This window comes from Uloborus diversus, chromosome 9, assembly GCF_026930045.1.
Source record: "Uloborus diversus isolate 005 chromosome 9, Udiv.v.3.1, whole genome shotgun sequence".
NCBI lineage: Eukaryota > Metazoa > Arthropoda > Arachnida > Araneae > Uloboridae > Uloborus > Uloborus diversus.
In genome coordinates, this window is record NC_072739.1 from 121,827,859 (window position 1) to 121,834,702 (window position 6,844).

The following is a 6,844-nucleotide window of genomic DNA, read 5'->3' on the forward strand; positions in this document are numbered from 1 at the left end:
ATTGCAAAGTTATAGTTTCATTACTAGAGGAATCGCATTTTCGGGCGCTCATGTGCACCATATTTTTATTCTTTTTATAATTTCTGTAAATACTCATTTTCCCTTTAGTGAAACTTAATTTCAAGTGTAATTTAGAAAGTATTTGTCTAATGAATAATTTCTTTGAACCATCAATTGCAGTAATACTTTGATATTTTTTAAAAAAATTATTTGTCTCACCTGTACTGAATTTTAACAAAAACGTTTTCTTGTTTGTATAACAAAAGGTAATTTGTTGTCACCGGTATTGTTTTGTTGTCCTGTCTCGCCATTTAGCTTTATTCTTGGTAAGATAATATTTAGAAATTATATAGTTTTTTGAAAATTTGCATAGAGATAAGGCATAACCCACTGGAACATATTTTCAGACATTTACTGATTATAGGTAATTGTAAAGAATTTTGAAAATAAAACGAAAAAGAAGAAAAGAAACTAACAAGATCAAATTTTGTGGGGTTCATCGTAAATTTCAAACCAATTAGCTAACAGAAAGCAAACTCAAACTCAGCAGGATCAAAAAGAAAGAGTTGTAAATGATGTTCATAATGGAAAACCATCGTCTTTCGAATAAAAATATAACTAGCTTTAAATTCAAAAGACAAAAAGCTGATTAATAATGCTACACACAATACAAAACAAACACACAAAAAAGAATTTGTCCAAAAAAAAAAAAAAAAAAAAGAAAAACGCGCAAGAGATCGAATTATTTGAAGATGAAGGACTTTGAGACAATAAGAAGAGGTTGTAAACAGCACCACCAACCTGCATGAATTAAGAAAGAGTATTTGAATGGCAGAATTTTTGTGCACTAAAATGAGTTCCAGGCTTATAGACAATTCAATAGATGCATTATGTTTATTCAATAGATGCATTATGTTTCTTACCATTATTGATTTTTTATTATGACATCTGTTCCTTCTTTTTATATTTGTTCACAAAATGTTTTCATGAATAATACAATTTTTGCACAAAATTGTGAAATATGGCAACGAAAAAATATGCTTTCGGTCAATTTGTTGAGAAAATTTTAAAACCAGTATTAATATCGATGTTCCGGTATCACGTTAAAAAATACCAAATAAGGGTATTGCAATCTCTAATAGAAATGTTATTTTAAAACGAAGAAAGCCAGTTTATGCCACCCAATGTATATTTTCATAAATGTCGCATTTTACATGATTTAGAAAAAAATACCAATAACAAAGGATCATCTTGACATCAGTCAGTTTTAGAGTAACATATGTAAATAATATACGAGGAATATGAATCTGTTGATAAAAAAGACGTTTCAGTGGAAGACAGTCAAAAAGTTTTATTAGCTTTTGACGTGGGTAAGAAATAAAACAATTTTGAGTAACTTGCATTTGTCATACTTCGTAACATAACATTACATCAAATTTAGTATTTGACTTATTTTTATCTCGTATAAATAATTTGAGAAAGAAAGTCATGAAAATAGTTTGTGTAGTGATAAAAAAAGGAAAATAAAGAAAGAAAAAACTACTCATTATATTGAGTTCGAATATTTTTTTCTTGTGCTTAAGTCACTATGACTGTATTATTTTATATTGTTATGCTTCAGCTTTATACAACAATACTGTTGTTTTAATTGCTCAGTAGAATTTCAAAACAGTTTTAATCATCTTTTACAGACATGGAATGCAAGATATGTAAGTTATATTAAATCTATGCAACATTTACGATCCCAAAATTTTTAGGAAAGCTAAAGAATTCTGTAATAACTCATTTCAACATATCGCCCTTTTGACAGAAACAATCCTTTTTATCTTTTATTATTGCACTGGACTAAAGTTTTATAATATAAGGTTCATTCAAATGAAACCAGATCAGTGCGTCGAGCTTCACAGTAGACGTTAGACGATGCCACGTACCTGCATGTATGGAGACACCATATATCGATAGAGAGACTGACGCATGCGCAACGTTTCATGTTGCACAGTGACAGTGTGGTTTAACGCCGAAGAGAAGGTGGTTACACAAGTTATCGTCCAATACGATACAGGTCCTTTTTTTGACCACAAGTGCCCACTCAGGGGAAGGGGACCCACTCCCTATGCCAACTGCTCGTCGAGTTCCTGAAACGGAGAACCACCATCAATGCCCAGCGTTATCAAGCCACCTTTACAGAGCCTTACGATCCATTAAGTCGAAACGGCCAGGCATGTTGTCCAATGGCGTCCACATACGGCCAATGCGGAGACGACAACATAGTAGTTTCGACGGGAAACGCTGGAGCTGGAACATCCACCGTGCACCCTTTCACCGTGCAGACCTTTCACTGCGTGACTTTCATGTTTTTGGACCTCTAAAACGAGCTATTCGCAGATGATACACCAGATATTACGGACATCACATTGGACGATGAAATGTGTGACTGGGTTTACACACTGTTCTGGATTCGATAGCAATCTACTAGTTTCTTCAAAGATGGAATTGGCCGCCTAGTGTTGCAATGGAATAAATGTGCCAACAGTTTTGGCGATTATTTTTGAGTTTATAAAATCGTAACCGTTACTTTAGGCTAGTGACCACGTTTCATTTGAATGCCCCTTATAAAATGAAATTATCAACTGCTGTCCGTAATTATCAACTGCTGTTCGTTTTGAAAGAGAAAAATGTCCATTGAAAGCATTGGCTTTTGTATCTATTTTGAATTTTTCGTAGAAACAAACTCCTAAAACTAAAACTCATAACTTTCAATTTGCATAAAATTTTAAAATGTTGCAAAGAAATCATTTTAAGTTAGTGTCTTTGAAAAAAAAAAGGAAAATTTTTCTGCATTATCAACAGGTTAAACGCTTACGAATTTTTAGTTCAATGTGTTTCAATCGAAAAGTATTTTATTGGTTGTTACGTTTATAATATTAGCAGAAAATTTGCAAAACTGCACAGACAAAAGTGTTAAATATTAATTTAATATTTATTGTTTAATTTAGTGGAAAACCTGTGCTATCAAAGAAAGTATTTCAAGATTTTCTGCATACTATAATAAAAGAGAAAAAAATTCCCGAGGATGAATTTAAGAAAAAGCTTATATCCGTTGAACCAGTGAGTGAACCACTATGCATTTTTAAAATGAGAGTGATGGGGTCTTTACTAAACCGTTCGGGCATGAAAAAAGAATAATGTTGGTAATAAAATCATTTTATTCGATGAATTAAATTTTCAGCTCATTAGAAAAGAGTGTAAAAGTCCTTAAGAGGTTCCCTTGTAATGGAAAAGTTTTCAGAGAAATGTTAAGCTAAAACTAATTAGAGTACCCACTGCAGTGGCGTTGCCTTGTTTTTTTTTATTTTAAACTCGTTATACTGCTTCAATAAATTACTCCTCAAAATTTTCTCATAGGTCCACCATTTTGTAACGATATTTGTAAATGTTTGAAAATCGCCACTATTCTAAAACTTTTATAATCTTTATTGTATAATTTTTTTTTCTGTCACCTAATTTTTCCCATAACAAATTCACACAAACTGATTATTTCGATTAGTTATAATTATTATATTGTTAAATATTTTTTGCTTATGAATTTAACAAAAAAAAAAAAAAAAAGAAAAAAACGTCTTTTACAATTAAGTTTAGGGCTCCCAATAAGTTGTGCTACTCAAAATTACTTCTTTAGTATTTTGTTAATATAAAGATAGTCTCCAAAATAGTCTCCTAAAGAAGAAATTAATTTCTAAAGCAGTAGCTCATTTAAAAGAATAGTAACTATGTCCTAATGCAGCAATGATGTGACGGTAAATACATACCTTGGCTGCATGCTATCTAAGCAGAGCCACTCAAAGCAGATAGCTAAACTGATACTTACGCAAATTTCAGGAAATGTTTCTATAAACAAATCTCTGGGCGGAAAAAGTTTTTCAGGCTTTAGTCTAACCCCTTTAAACTAACACTAAAGGAACTAGCACTATTACGTATAGGTAGAACAGCAACTTATTTGAACTATTTTTTTTACGAAACATTTTTTCAACATTTTTAAATGAAATAAAAAAATAATTGGATATATATTGAATTTAAATCTTCACTACAGCAGCGAGGCATTGAGAAAATATCTCATAGGAGGAAAGATGTCAATCCTGAAGAAATATGTGAAAGGTTTGAAGAAAATTTTGATAACTATTCCAAACTTGATGGCGGACATAAAAAGGGAGGAATCACGCTCCCAGCGATTAACAAGTGGTTCGACGAAGCAGGCGTAACGGGCGAGCACATGCCTTTAAAACCTAACGATGTCAAAGAGTGTTTTGAAAAATCTGCTTCGTAAGTACTGTCTAATGAATATATTTTTAGAAGAAATTTAACCATTGACAGTTAATTTAAGCATTGCTATTTGTAAAATTAGATGTTATCTAAAGCATTGGGACTGTGTAGTATTCTGTAAAAGCACAAGGTTAGCATAAAAGAATATCATGATTTTAAAAATTTATATTTCATATGAACTATTACACTTAGCTCGAGAAATGATACATAAAAATAAAAACAAACTGTCCAAGTTTTTTTTTCACTCACAAATGTTTGATATGTGCGCTTTTCATAACGCGACATACATCTAACATACATTTTGGAGTGTTTCACTGTCATTTTTTCGTAATGTATAACATATGCGATTTTTCAGTTCTTGCGATGTTGTAGGCACTGGTGGTGAGTAAACACTGTCTTTCACGAAACCCTAAAAGCAAACTGCATGGGGTTAGGTTTGGAGATCTGGCTGGTCAGCGCATAAAGGGTAAATCATCATAACCTACGCGGCCAATCCAGCATTGCGGAACGTCATTAGCACAGCGAAGTGGGGGGGGGGGGACATCCCTCGGAGGTCTTGGGTTTACAATTGTTGCCAATCCTAATAATACTCGTGTAAGAACTGTTCCGACCAAAAACACCCTCCAGATTGATTTTCTGGCTGCGCTAGTGTGGAACGTGCACGTTTAAGTAGTTACGTATGGGAATCCCGGGTAACGTGGATACCTTAAGCTTTTCTTGATTATTGTCGTTAAGTTATAACTTCAGAAATTGAAACAAATGTTTATAATCAGTCTTCATTTAATGCACTTGCGTAATGCAATAACAGTTGTCCTTAATATTAATTACATTATTAGATATAAGGCCAGTTTTCAACAATGGCATTTACTAGGGCTAAGCGAACAGCAACATTATTTGTCATGAAACTAAACATTAAAAATAAAATAAACATCGAATATTAAAGGAACGTATCCAAAAAACATTTTTTTGCTACAATGCTAATTGTTGTAGTTATTGCAAAGAAAGAAATTAAACTTAAAAATAAAATAAACGTAGAAAATAAAAGGAACATATTTAAAAACATTTTTTTGGTGCAGTGCTAATTATTGTTGTTATAACAAACAAAGAAACTGAATTTAAGAATAAAATAAGCATCGAAAATTAAAGGCTCATATTAAAAAGCATTTTTCTACAATACTAATTATTGCAATAATTATTGTAACAAGCAAAGAAATTTTTTAAAAAAATTCAACATCCAAAATTTAGGAGCATATTAAAAAAAAAAGAATTTCTGCTACAATACTAATCATTGCAGTTATCATAAACAAAATCATTACAATTTTCGAATGCTGAACACTCTTTATGACACCACTCAGTACAAATATGACATTGTATCCTGTTTTCCATTGACTGACAGCTTCTTCAATGAACATTTCATCACAGAAAATGAACCTTACATCATCAAATTTCTTTACTTCCTTCTTATTAGTCTCTTATGCATTCTTATGTTTTGTAGTAGAGATTTTTGATTAGTCTTTTTGGTATTTGGTATTTTTAATAGTCTTCTGAGAAGCTTTAGTCGGAACATCATCTAGTTACTTCATTACAGTCTTTTTTGATTTTTCAAATTTTTGTCTTTGATTGTCCTTTACTGGAGTACTTGCCTGGAGTGTAGATCTCTGTCGTTTTTATTTACGTTTTGTTATTGGTTTTACAGGCTGAGGAATAGGTAGTAAAACTGAAGAACTGTAGTAGTTCGTAGAACTTTCAGATTTGGGTGAAGCGGCGGGAACATCATTGCCTTGGACTGATTCTGTTGTTTCAGATCCCGTGGGAGTATAAGGACGGTCTTCAATGGTAGTATTGTCTTGAGATCTTAATATTGAAGGACTTCTAGGTTCGGATGAAGTGACGTGTCATGACCGGGCAAAGTGAATATAGTATTCACTTTGCCCAATCCGCTATGCCCTTCAGGTACATTTTTGAGGTTACTAAAAATTACTAAAAAACCAGAGCATCTAAACTCGTCGTTTACAGGTAGTTGAAAACTACGTAATCGTACATCAAATCCTACTCATAACAAAGAGCATGTCACAAATAGTATTAAAGTTATAAATGAAACACTAACCTTTGTAAACTAATATTTTTTTCCCCAAAACATACTTTGTTCGCTCACTGGCGTTGCGCGAGGCGAACTTGTCCCGATGTGTTTGCCGCACACGGAGTGGCAACAGGCGACAGTGGCTATGACAACGCGGCTGCCGCCCAACTAATTATTTGGGAGTTATAGCCAGAATTCGCTTTGCCCGGGGTATCCACTTTTGCCGGGTTTCCCCTATGTTCAAAAAACTTGGACAGTTTAACTTTATTTTTATGTGTCATTTATAGTGGTAAATGTAATAGTTTATGAAATATAAATTTTTAAAACCAGGATATTCTCTTTGGCTAATCCTGCATTTGTTGTGCATAAATACCAATCACCGGTGATAAGATAAGGTAATCAAAAGTGGTCGATGAAAGTAAAGAGTTTGGATCAAAAGTAAAT